Source organism: Tiliqua scincoides, chromosome 2 (assembly GCF_035046505.1).
Source record: "Tiliqua scincoides isolate rTilSci1 chromosome 2, rTilSci1.hap2, whole genome shotgun sequence".
Lineage (NCBI taxonomy): Eukaryota > Metazoa > Chordata > Lepidosauria > Squamata > Scincidae > Tiliqua > Tiliqua scincoides.
Window position 1 is genome coordinate 147,769,868 of NC_089822.1, and position 13,866 is coordinate 147,783,733.

Consider the following 13,866-nt stretch of genomic DNA (forward strand, 5'->3'; position numbering starts at 1 on the left):
ACCTGAGTAGGACACAGTGCAGGCCATGCAGCCTAACTGTGCCACACAAGTTAGGATTGGGCTGTAATACTAAAAAGGGACACATATCACGTTCCCTTGGGTTGACCGTTCATGTCTGAAAGCTTAAGAGTACTTGAGTCAAACATTATTATTATTATTTACTATTATCATTATGAGTTTTTCTCACAGTCAGATAGATGTTACTGAAAGCCCAATCCTGTGCTTGGCAGCAAGGCTCCGTGCCGCCGAGCACTGTTGCAAATGTGCCGTAAGGCACGTTTGCAAGCCTCACTGCCAGGCTCCCGCCCATGCTAGCTCAGCGCTGGCCGGTGATGGGCTAGCACAGGGCAGTCGCTCAGCTTCTCCGGCTCGGCAGTCTCCCGGACTGGCGAGCTGTGGCACAGTAGGTGGGGGTGGGGAGGAGGCGTTCCGGGGAGCAGGGAGGCAGGCAGGGGGTGGAGAGAGGGTGGGGAGGAGGTGTGACAGGGAGGGGTGACATGGGGAGGGGGTCGGGCTGGAGCCATGCCTGGGGGAGGAATGAGAGGCGGGTGCGCGGAGCTCCACTCTGCAGGATCCAAGGCACTCGTGTAGGGCTGCGTGCCTTGCGGGGGCTGCTTACCTTACCTGGGAGAAGGGGACAAAAGTCCCCTTCTCCCGAGGCACCTGCCGCAGTAGCCCTGGAGGTGCAGGATCCTGTGGCAGCCCTTCTTGGTGCCGCCGAGCCTGGGAGCCCTGAGCAGCTCAGGATTGGGCTGCCCCTGGTTTGTTTAAGCCAGACATTGAGTCCTTCCCAAGGATCTGGGATGCCTGGTTTTTATCCTATTTTAGTGTTATAAATATCATTGCAAGATGTACACTGTACTCAATAAAGCTGCTTTTTGTAGTTGATGGGTGGCAATTTCTGTGACCACCGTGCTGTTCAGGTGCTCATCAAGGTGTTTTGGAATTTCACTGAAGGTACCAATCACCACTGGGATCACTTTGGTTTTCTTCTGCCAGAGCCTTTCAACTTCTACTTGTAAATCTTTGTATTTTGTTATTTTTTCCAGCTCTTTTTCTTCCATTTTGCTATCCCTGCTATTGCTATATTGATGATTTTGATTTGTTTTTCTTCTCAACTACAGTTATAACTGGTGTATTATTAATAATAATATTAATGTCTTGTGTACAGAACACAAGACTGGTACAGTGGAATCCAAAGGCAGAAGGCGTTCCTACTTAAGGCTCCCCAATGCCTCAGCATTAGACTTGTGGACTTTTGCCAGAAGCACTCTATATTCTTCCATCTCCACTTGGACAGCAGCCACTGGTGATGTTTAAAAGGGAATCCCAATCTGATGTGTCATCTGATAGAGAAAGCTTTTATTGCTCCCATCTGTGCTTCCAATGCAGAGAAATTGAGCTGTCTGAGTTTAACACCAAGATTGATTCTGGAGGAATGCATCACGCAAGTGATATCATGTGTGCAAACAAGGACTATGTTGGCCCTGGAGAAAACATGCCTGACTTGGGGTTCAGGACTCAGTACAGAGAATACTGACAGTGAGGAAGGTAAGATGAAAGCAGAATTGCTTTACTGGGTCTATTTGGTCTGATGCTTCAGTAGCCTCCAGGCACCTCTGGCATCACAAGCAGGGCATGAAGGTGACTGCCTGAACCAGCTTATTGGTCCTAACATCTGGGACTCAGGGGCATACTTTCCATGAATGGTAGGCTTACTGATTGATTAATGTACAAATATTATGTACAACCTACTTTTTTCTACAACAAAATGGTACTCAAGATGGATAATAATTCAAAGCAATATTAGTTTAAAATAGAGGTGGACAAACTTTCAACTTTAGGGATCCTGGACCTTTAACAATTGTGTAGGAGAGAGAATTTCACCAGGTGTAGCTTGACATCTGTGAGCTTGACATCTTGACAAGCTGCACCTGCTGAAATTCCCTCTACTATACAATTGTTAAAGGTCCAGGATCCCTAAAGTTGAAAGTTTGCCTACCTTTGGTTCAAAACATTATACAATGATTTCTAGCATAAAAACATAATACATAACATAAAACAGCATTTTAAAGTGATTTTCATAGGGAGATAGTTCCTAAGGTAGAACAGGGCAGTTTTCAGTGCCTGCCAAATGCAAGTGGTTATGGGGATTGATGTTGTCTGGGCACCACTGCTGAGAAAGCTTCTTCTCAGAGGCAAGCAACCCCCATGCCTCTGATGGCAGGGGAACACAGAGGAGGGCCTATGAAGAAGGTCAGAGTCCTCTGGTAGCCTCACACAGGAGGAGGCAGTCCCTGAGAGGTCTGGTCACTCAGGCTGTAATCCTATACTGTACATACTTTCCTGGGAGCAAGATCTATTGAATTCAGTGGGACTTCTGAATAGACATGCATCTGCTACTAGGATTTTATGGGTTTAAACCAGCACATCTGAATCCTCAAGCTGTTCAGACTGGAAAAGCATCCTTAGAGATGGGATCCCCATGCCCACCAGTAAAGGCTTTGAAGGAACAATCACATTCATTTATGTTTCATTTCATTAATTGTGGGTAACTGCCATTCATAGAGCTATCCTCCACAAACATGTTGAATCCTTTTTCAAGCCATCTAAGGCTAGAATCATATTCATACATGCCTGGGAGTAGATCCTATTGAACTCTATGGGAATTGCTTCTGAGTAGACATGCATAGGATTGTGTGGTGAATCTTCTGGTAGATAATTCCATCTGTGTTATGTGATAAAAGAAGATCAGAGTAGTCCTAAAATACAGGCTGCAGACTTACAATACTAACTTGGAGATGAGTGCTTCTGAAATCAAAGGGGCTTGCTTCTAAGTAAATGCACCATATTAAAAAGCAGAATAAATAGTGAAGAATGAAGTCAACTTTTATGCTTTCTTGTAGTTTCAGGTGCTGAGTACAGCCTAGATTGACCATAGGTCAGTCCAGCCTGGTTAGTTGTTGGGTCCATTATAGTTCTGATGTAGGAGCATCACGTGGACTTCAGCATCCATATATTCAGGGCTTTTTTTGTAATGGAACGCACCGGAACGGCGTTCCAGCACCTTTTTTTCCCCCTCCTCCCTGCCCCCACCTTTTTTCCCTGCCTGCACCACCCCGCCCCGCACTGCTGGCTAGGGAGGGATTCAAAACTCCAACCTTGTGCTCCACAGCCCAGCCACTCTTTCCATTGCACTATAGGAAAGCCTATTGTTAAAGTGTTCAGAACTAGTATATAAGGTCTTGAGCCTAGCTGGTAGCCATCAGCGCCTCAAGTATTAGTTCCAAACACTTTGAGCCTGAGAGCTCTTATGGCTCAATGGCTAAAATGCTGGTCTGTGGGTTCAAATCCCTAGGAGGAATAATTTTTTTTTTTAGGTGGGGAGGTGCTCCATGGCTGCAAAATATAAAGGTTGGTTGCTAGTTGCCAAAAGAGGGGCCAGTTGAGGCTGCAAAACTCCTCAAAGTTCAGTCCCAGGCAGGCTTTTTTTTTACCTTTTTTTTTTTTTTAAGTCCCAGGTAGGACTTAACCCACAGTTAAGCTCCTGGAGTGAGCCCCCTGCTGGAGGCTGTGGGTTAAGCCCCCTGCTGGAGGCACGTGTGTGTTCGTGTGTATAAAAAATGGTTTAAAAATAAATAAATAAAAGAAGTTGTGAGTTCCTGCACCTTTTTTTTTTTTTTTTTTTTTTTTTTACAAAAAAAGCACTGCATATATTTAATACTGGATAAACACTTGGTTATTCCAACTGAATAGACTCTTGAGCTCAGTGGGAGACACTGTCTGGAAACCATAGCTTTTAAAACATCCAGAACTGCATGTTTGCATAGACTGATTGGGTGAAGGTGAGTAGTTTGATTCCCATTTTACTCATGGGGAAACGTGAGGTATAGTGTGGATTGCGCTTAGACTTCTGTAGGCTTTGGCAAGAGATACAGTTCTCCTGATCCACCATCCAGTGTGCCAGTTGCCTTTTCTTGTCACTGTTTGAGGAAGACCAGTCTTGAAATGCAACTAAAACTAATTTGAATGAAAATTGCACATAGCTTGGGGAGCTGCTCTGTGGCCAGGCGCTGCTGGTGGATTGTATGTCTGTGTGAGACAAGGCAGTCAGGAGAGATTAAGATCAATCTCCTGAGCTGGGCTGGTGGAGAGATACTGGATGTGAAGCAAAGGCCTGAAGGATCTCAGAACTTGGCAAAGCAAGTGTGTGGTGAAGATGAAAAAACTGCCTTTTGGGCAGCAGCCAGTCTTGATACTCAGCCACTTGGACTTGGCAGCAAGGCTGCACATAAGCCTACAGGCCTGGAACCATTTTCAACTCCCCATCCTTGTAGCAACAACAGAGATGCCGCCTGTTGTGGCAACTTCTCAATTCCTACTACCTCAGGAAGAGAGCTTTGAAAGTCCTTCAAGGTCCCCTTGCTGAGATAATGACTTTGTATTAGTTGCTTCAAAGGAGGCAATGGAAAGGAATTGGGGAGGAAAATAATTAGCCACTCTTATCTTTAAAAAAACAGACAAACAAACAAGCCATACCTCTAGATTCCTCTGAGCAATAATTGGGCCTGTGAAACAATTGCACATTGGCCTTATCTAATGAGATTCAACGGCAGCCCAGGGAGTTCTTTTGAAATGACACAGCCTGATAAAAGTGGGTTTCTTTCCCTAATTGGTTATCTTGCAAGTATTTTAAAGAAAGAAGCTGTTTTAGTTGTTCTCTTTTTTTATCATTTCTCCAAGAACAGTGCTAATGTGTTTCAAAGTAGCACAATACAGCATCATTTAAGTGCTTTGAGAAATATCTGAAACATTTTGGATAAATACAGATTGGAGGCCCTGCTGTCACAGAAGCTCTGGAGTCATGAACATAACACTAAACTATGGCTTAGCGCTACTGAAACAACCCACAGTGAGCCACAGACTTCAGCACTTCAACCGGTTCATAACTTTTTTAATCCTGCGGCCCTCTTCCTATTCTGAACTTCAGACAGGACCGGCCTAAAGAGCTGCAGAGCCAAATTTGTTTTGCAGGGGTCCCAGGGGGTGGAAATCACCCACACACTGCTTGTCCCCCTTACTCACAATGACGAGTGGTACAGCACCCAAAAGAAGAGTGGCAGTGACGTGATGTGTCGGTGCGTCACTGCCAGCTGATTCCAGAGTGCCCTGGTTCTGGACCAATCAGAGGCAGAGTAACCAGGAGAGCCTTCCAATTGTGTAGCTCTGCTCACTGCACTGGCCTCACAATATCTCTGCACGACGGTACCCACTGAAGTACCAGGTGCTACCTGCAGCTGTGGGTGATCCATTCTCTGTCCACCCTAGTGTGAGAGGCCCTCAGGCATGGGGCCTGATTGGACCCAGTTGGCCTAAGGCCAGCCCTGGCTTCAGATATCACAAAAACAACTTTGTCTGCTAGAATACTAATGAGTGCATGTGCAGATGTCAGTCCTTTCTCACAATTCAACCTGTGACATCTACGACCGTACAGAGATCATAGTCCTTCTACTTGTATTTAGAGAGCCAGCCAGATATTTAAAATTGCGGTACAGATATTTTGAGTTTTAGGGCTGCTGTTCCCCCATTATATGATGATGGGCAGCCCAATCCTGAGCTGCCCAGTGTGCGGGGCTGCAACGGCGTCAAAAATGGCATCAAAAACGGCCATTGCATCCTGATGACAACCTGGGCAGTGCAGGCAGCTCCTCAGGAGAAGGGGACTTTTGTCTCCTTCCCCTGGGTAAGGCGGGTAGCCCAGAATGGGGCTACTTGATTCTATAGCGACCGTCCCACTCAGCTCCATCCCCCCCGCACGCCTTCTCCTGCCCCGGAATGCCTCCTCCCTGCCTCCCCCCATGCACCCACCTACCCTCTTCACCACCTGGCGGTCCATGCAACTGTGGAGCGGCATTCCACTGGTGTTAGCTCAGCGCTGGCTGGCACAAAGCTAGCAGTGGTGCTAGACCAGTGCTGAGGGCTGCAGACAGGCCTTACAGCATGTTTGCAACCGTGCACGCCGGCAGTAAACCAGCGTGCACTGTATAGGATTGGGCCCTCAGTCATTGTCATGCATATTGCCGGAGGGGATCTTAATGGTGGCCTGTACAAGTAGTTTTTAGCATGCTTGCCACACTGAAGATAACTGCATGGGTGAGACCTCAATCTTGAGGGTACTTAGCAAAACGGTTAATCTACACTTTCACTGATCAACAAGTCAGTTGCAAATCTGGGGCAGCTAGGAACCTGAATCATTTACATTGTTCTTCTTGGCAGGTAATTTAAGGTGAGGCTTTTGGGCAGCCATGCTCTTACTGTACAGTTGTATTTTCAGGATTTAAGGCATTTGAATTATTCAAATGCACTAAACAACCCCTCCTTTCTTTCTTGGGAATTTGCTGATGCCACAAAAATCCAGCAATCGCCTCCAGTGATGGCAGCAGTTCCACGTTCAGGTCAGGGTCTTCTGTCAGGGTATAAAGGGTGATGTGGCATCCTGATGAGATGTAAACAGGTGAAGGGAGCTCCTTGGCTGGTGGAATCAGATTCCATCTGAAGTTATGTGATGTGATGCATTGTGCTTCAGAAGACTTAAAGGGACAGCCACTCCTGGTGAATCCCATGGTTTAATCACCACTGCTGAAGGAAAGTCTGATTGGGCTCCTGTCAACTTTTTTTCCTAATAAAATATGAGGACCATTAGAAAAACAATCAGTTCATACAATTTAATTAGAAGTGTCCTGGAAGCTCCTATGCCTGGGAACATGGTTGGTCTGCAATGAACAAAAACTTTCCCTCACTGTAATAACCCTGTTTGAATTCAGAGAGGAGAGCATCAGGAATGAAAATAGGATTGCCCCTGGAGCATCTTCTTGCATGGAAATGCACATATAGACAGCAAAGCTTTGAAGGATTGCCATATTTATTGCATCTGTAGCCTGCCAAGGAACTCAGTATGACATACATAGATTTATATCATTGTTAACTTCACAACAAGATGTGAGGTAGGATGAGCTGAGAGTGATTGGCTCAAGGTCACATAGTGAGCTTCATGGCTTGGTGCAGGTTTTTTTTAAGCTTATCTTCCCTGGACTCTTTATCTGTATTCAAACGCTTTCTCTCCTGTACCACACTGGCTCTCGTTCTAGTGCTCAGTTGCCTCACTTTCACACAATCCTCTGAATGTCTACTTAGTCCCATTTATTTCAACAGGGCTTACTCCAAGGTGTAGGATTGCAAAAAGCAGCCACAATTTCTTCAGACATTTGTGACCAACAATATTACCAAATATAAAGTTGATCCAATGATGCATGTTAAATCATCATCATCATTTTATAAGAGTACTTATAAACTGCTTTTCAACAAAAAGTACTTCACAAAGTGGTTTATATGGCAAAATATGTAGAATGCAGGCTAACCCTGAATTAAAAACAGGCAGGAAAACTTTTTATCTTGGATCAATTAATTGGCCAAGACCAGGAGTTTCTTTCATTTATCTTTAGGTTGTAAGCTAAATATCAGGGGTGCCCAAACTTTTTGGCAGGAGGGCCACATTATCTCTATGACACTGTGTCAGGGGCTGGGAAAAAGAATTAATTTATATTTTAAATAAATTTACATAAATGAATATATTAGAGATGGAACTTATATGAATGAAGGTCTTGCGATAGCTCAAAGATTATGAAAGGCCTTGTGCAAAGCAAGGCCAGCCTTTCCTTCACTTCACAGATGTGAAACAGCAAGCAGTGGAGGGAGCTCTCGGCCCGCAGCTCATGCAAGAGGTCGAATAGTTGGCCCTTGTGCTGACAGCAGTCATGTCGGGCCAGCATGGGCTCCAGCAAGTGTCCGGTGGCCAGAGGCTCTTTGGAGACTGGGAGCTCCTGTGGGCCACATTGGGGTGTCCCTGAGGGCTGCAAATGGTCCCGGGTTGGGGTTTGGGCACCCCTGCTAAATAAAGCCCCTGGGGGCTGGGGATAAGAATAGGCCCTCAGTTTGGCTGTACTTGTCGTAAGAGGCGACTAAACAGCCACCGGGTAGATGGGACTCGTCAGCCTGGGAAGGCAGCTCATCTGAGAGAAGGAAAACTCTGATCCCAAACCTCCACTGCCTTGTGGCTACATCCAGTTATGGAAAAGGCTTCAGGAGTCAACCTCGAGGCAAAATCCGGAGCCAGAGTCCCTGAGGCAGTTCATGGCTGAACACAGTCACGTTCTGGCAACTCCTGCGACGCCGCTGGAACCAACCATATTGGCCTCTGCCTTTCCATTGGACCATTCCAGCGACGTGGAGAGGGGGGATTTGCTGCATGGGTAACAGCCTATCCTCCATACCTACTTTACCCAGGCTTCGCGCACTGGAGAGGACACTCTGTTCCAGAACCACCATTCAGAGTGTGACACCATAGTCTTCCGAGACTGAAGGATGCCAACAACTATTGGCTGTATTTACAGTTATAACTTTTGTTAGTGACCACATTTTGTCTAAGTCTAGGGCATTATCAGCTTCTGAATCATCTGCAGTTTTAGGAATTGAATTGAGAAAAAGAAGCCTGCGATATTGGTTTATAAGTATTGGATGTTGCGTAACAAATATGACACTCAAAGCCTTAGAGAAAGAGGGAATACAGGTTGGAACGCCCTGTCTCATATAATAAGTGGAAAATGACTTTAGCTGCTATAATTGCTTATAGCTGCTAAAACTGCAATATCTCTGGATCTTAAAATGCAACTAATTCGGCAAAAAAATATTTTTAGAGTTTATTGGACACCACAATGTCTTCATAGTAGGAGGATGACCAAAGAATACAATTGTTGGTATTGTGATGTACCTGAAGCACCACCTAGGCACATGATGTGGTCTTGTCCAGTGCTACAGTCCTTTTGGAAGGAGGTTATTTGCTGCATTCACTTTGCATTGCATCAAACACGGACATCTGTAGATATGTTATTTTGAATTATCTACCTATTTCATGGAAGTTATCTGCAGGACAGTGAAAATGAACTCTTTGTGCCCTTTCATTAGCCGGGGTGGCCAAACATTTGGCAGGAGGGCCACATTATCTTTCTGACACTGTGATGGGGGCTGGGAAAAAAGAATTAATTTACATTTAAAATTTGAATTAATGTACATAAATTCATATAAATGAATACATTAGAGATGGAACTTATATGAATGAATGAAGGCCTCACAATTGCTCAAGACCTATGAAAGAACTTGCACAAAGCAAGGCTGGCCTTTCCTTTGCTGTTGCTGCTGCTTCACAGACATGAAACAGCAAGCAGCAGAAGGAGCCCTTGGCCCACAGATCATGCAAGAGGTCAAACAGTCAGCCCTTGCACTGAGAGTAGTTACTTTGGGCCACCACGACCTCCAGTAAATCTCTGGTGGGCCATGGGCATATTGGAGACTGAGGGCTCTCCACAGGCCAGATTGGGGGTCTCCAAGGGCCAGAAATGGCCCCCAGGCTGGGGTTTGGGCACCCCTGCATTAGCCTAAAGATTCATACTGAAAGCACTATTCTTCAGTGGACTGGGCTGCCTGTCTCTCTAAGTGGCCTGCCAAAATCAGTGAGTGGCAAGCTGCAGCAAAAGGGTAGCCCAGTCCTATCCCCGGCGGATCTGCCGAGTGCAGCTATGGGAAAAAGCCTACCACTGCTGGAGGTCTCCTTGGGGGAAGGGGACTTTTGTCCCCTTGGGAAAGCTCCAGGCCTGCAATGGGGTTTTTCAAGTCTGCACCAGCAAAATAGCCCGCACAGATTTGAGAGCCTTTGTGTTGGGCTTTGCATCCTTGACATGGAGGATAGGGTGTAGCAGAGCAGAGCTTTTCCAGTCCCACTCCCCTCCCGGGCCGCTTCCTCCCCCTGCCCTGTCCCCACTCCATTCTGCCCACTCCCCACCTCCTCCCACTCCAAAATACTCACTGCGGACTGGCCCTCCATGTGGCACTGAGGCCCAGCACTGACCTCCTCTCTGGGACAGCAGGGCCTCTGAGAGGAATTTTATCAGGGGGTACAAAGTTTCTTTTGGGCCCCTTCCCAAAGAGCGAGGGGGTGAAACAGAGTAGGGGGTGGCAATGGGGGTGGGCAGAATGGGGGCAAAACAGGTAGGGAGGAAGTGGCAATAGCCAGAATAATCTTTCGAGCCCAGGTCTACTAGTCTTCCCAATGTAGAGCTTGGGTCTATCTGCCTACTTGGCCCTGGCAGCTAGTAATACGGAAAACCAAACATACTTCTAAGTCTCTCTAAAATCTTTTAAATAGGAAATCATTGCAGAAAATTAGCATCGTCATATTTAGGCTCACACTGGAATGGGGAGTGAAACTGAGTTCAGCAGCCGCTGCAGTCCTGCAGCTGTGTCCCTGAGCTCCTATACACTCTTTCAAGGGGAGCAGATCCACAAACCAAAGAGCTACTGTAGCAGGTCAGTTTCCTCCAAGAGGTTTTAAAGAATGTATGCATTCCTGGGTCTGGTGTGTATGGTTTGTGGCAGTAGTCGCTGCCATGTGACCACCATAATGCCCCCAGTATTCTGTGTGGGCAGTGAGTCTGAGTGAGATAGTAAAATGTAAGATCCCAGGAAATTTCTGGGCCCCCTCCTTTGGCACCTGGGCCCCCTTTCTGACCCTAGGCCCGGGTACAAATTACCCTCTTTATCCCCCTCTACTAGGCCCCGTCTTACAGACATGCTGTACAGTACAGGTGCTGGAGCTCAGTGCCAGCAGTAGGGCCACATAGGATTGGGCTCTAAAAGGGTTGAAAAGGATCTGAAGGTCTCCTGCATCAGCCTGTGTCAGGAATGAGGCAAAAGTGATGCACTTCTTGGGTGCTGACCCTGCTCAATTAAGCCAGGGGCTGCCCTGCTCTTTTATTCAAGAATCCTCTCTAAGAAAGATGAGTATGTTATAGTTTATAAACTGCATTTGCACAAATCTTTAGGCATGCGGTATACACACCCACCACCACCACTTCTGTGTAAGTAACATGAGAAAAGAGCAGAGCAATTTGATCAAAAACCATTCCAAGTTGTCTAGAGCAGTGGTTCTCACACATTTAGCACTGGCCCACTTTTTAGAATAAGAATCTGTCAGGACACACCTGAAGTGATGTCATGACTGGAAGTGACATCATCAAGCAGGAAAATTTTTAACAATGCTAGGCTGCAATCCTACCCACACTTACCCAGGAGTAAGTCCCATTTACTATCTTTGTTAAAAGAATATACACAGTAGCTTGTTAAAAGTAAAGGTCTGTAACACTTCCCCAAATGCAGTCACGTACCATGGTAGCATCAAGTCTAATATATTGCAAATAAAATATTGAAATGAATGGGGACCCTCCTGAGATTGGCTCGCGACCCATGTAGAGGGTCCCAACCCACAGTTTGAGAAACACCGGTCTAGAGCTTTGTCTGCAGTTGCCACTCCCAAACAGAGGGAAGTATTGTGGTCACATTCAGGGCACAGTCCTAACCCTTTCCAGCACTGACATAAAGGCAATGCAGCTCTGAGGTAAGGGAACAAGCATTCCCTTACTTTGAGGAGCCTCCGTGAATGACACCCAACTTCAGGAAGCTGCACATGTCCCATTGGCACCGCTATGCCAGTGCTGGAAAGCACTGACATAAGGGGTTAGGATTGCGCCCTCAGTCTCTTAAATCAGACTTGGTATGGCATGATGGGGCAGCCCAGTTACTGATACCACTCCTGGATTTGTGGCAAACTATGATTAGGGGATAACCTCTTTGCCTACCTGCAGTGCAGTTCTATCATGGAGCCACCATGCATGGTTTGTATGCATCTGTTTTAAATCCAGCCTATACATCTGTGCTGGTGCAGAAAGATCCTAGCATTTGGGGTAGGTAGGAGCAAAAGTTGTATTGCTTAGGCTTTCCCAACCAACTTCCACTAGATTAGCAAGATTAGATTGCTAATCCACTAGATTAGACATGCATTTTTGAGAATAAACAGTAGCAAGCAAAGGTGGAAGGGCTTAGGAAAGCCAGGCTCTATTCCTCATAACTCTGATCATGGTGCTACCCCCTGCTACTTGTGAGATGCAGTATTTGCTGCCTCTTCCTGTGCTTGACAAAGTGCTGATAAGTGCCTGTCTTTTGCCCTGGGGGGACATTCAAGTCATAACAGCATAAAATTCAGCAGTTCTGTCAAGGCTGATTGACTCCCAGCAGTCTGATCCTCAAAGACAACTGGCTTGTCCAGCTCCCTTTACTGTACTCCCGTGTAAGCCTCAGCCTCTGGGTGCCTGCAAAACCCACTGACAGTCAAGCATGTGAAGCAGAATTGCAGCAAAAAATCTCTTTCCCTTCACTTGCCAGAGAACAAACAACACCCCCAAGCTCTGGTGATCTTAATTTACAAAGCTACTCTATACTGTCTCAGTCCTGTATGCAACTGAACCAGAGCAATAGTCTGCTTTCATTACATTCCACTTCAACTCCCCTTACTTCATTTTCCCTTTCATAACTTGGGAAGTTCTGCCATGTCTCGCCAAGCGGCAGAGTGGCAAAGCAAATCTCCATTGTCCCAGGTTTGATCTATGGCATCACTAGTTAAAAGGATCTCCATTCAGTTGGCAAAGATGGAAGAGATCTCTGCCTGGATCCTTAGAAAGAGCCTCTGCTCCTTGGAATTAGCAGGGCAGCAGACCTCCACTTTGCAATGGCAATCTATTCTGGAAACATCATTATATCCTGACAATATTGTAAGGTGAACCCAATAATGCAATGTTTTCCAAGACCTCAGAAGTTGAAATTTCTGCCTATAAATTTAAGCTATTTCATCTCTAAAAAGTGATTTATGGCATAGTCCTATTGTTGATGTACACCGATGCACCAAATGTAGGGTGTTGTAAGCATGCCATAAAGCACATTGCGAAACCCAGAGAGCAGTGCTTTTTTGGTTAAAAAAAAAAAAGGTGCAGGAACTCACAACTTGCTAATCTTTTATTGTTTGTTTGTTTGTTTGTTTGTTTGTTTGTTTGTTTGTTTGTTTGTTTGTTTTTAAACCATTTTTAATTGGAGAAATAAAATTTTTTTTATGTGCTTCCCCCCTAAAGATGAACTTACTTCTGAGTAGACATGCATAGGATTGGGCTGTCAATCTCCACATCCCCTTCCCCCTAGCTACTTTTTCTAGACATGGAGAAAACTACTGTACATGGGGAAAAATACTGATTTTAGGAATGCGTTAAGTCAGAATGCCAGATGTAGGGGAGGGCACCAGGATGAGGTCTCTTGTTGTCTGGTGTGCTCCCTGGGGCATTTGGTGGGCCGCTGTGAGATACGGGAAGCTGGACTGGATGGGCCTATGGCCTGATCCAGTGGGGCTGTTCTTATGTTCTTATGTACAGGTGCACTTGTAGCGTGTAGTATGTAGTGTGGCACTACTTCGAGGAGAGGAAGCAGTGAATGGATTCTGAAAAATGGCTTACATGAGTTCCATGTAGTAAAATTACTCTAAGCAACTGTGGGAGTAAGAACAAAAAAAGGCATTCTTACACGAGAGGGGTCTTTAGGTGCACATAGAAACAGCTATGTTTACAAAAAGCGATTAAATATGGTTTAATTCAGGTATCAGAATACTCTGTGTCTTTGGGAAGGCGCTTGGCATGCAATTGTATGTTCTCTGCTGCCCTGAGCAGCTGCTGTGCATTGCTGGAGAGGAGCTGCAAACGCTGGCTGGCGGAGGGCATGCTTGTGGGGGAAGGACGAGGAAGATCTCTGGCAAGGCTGGACAGCATGTTGTACACACGTAGAATCCCTTTTCACCTGCCCTTAGCAGGTGAAAACGGGTGCAGATAGATCTCTCTGCCAGGATTAAGAGCCCAATCCTAGGTATGTCTACTCTGAAGT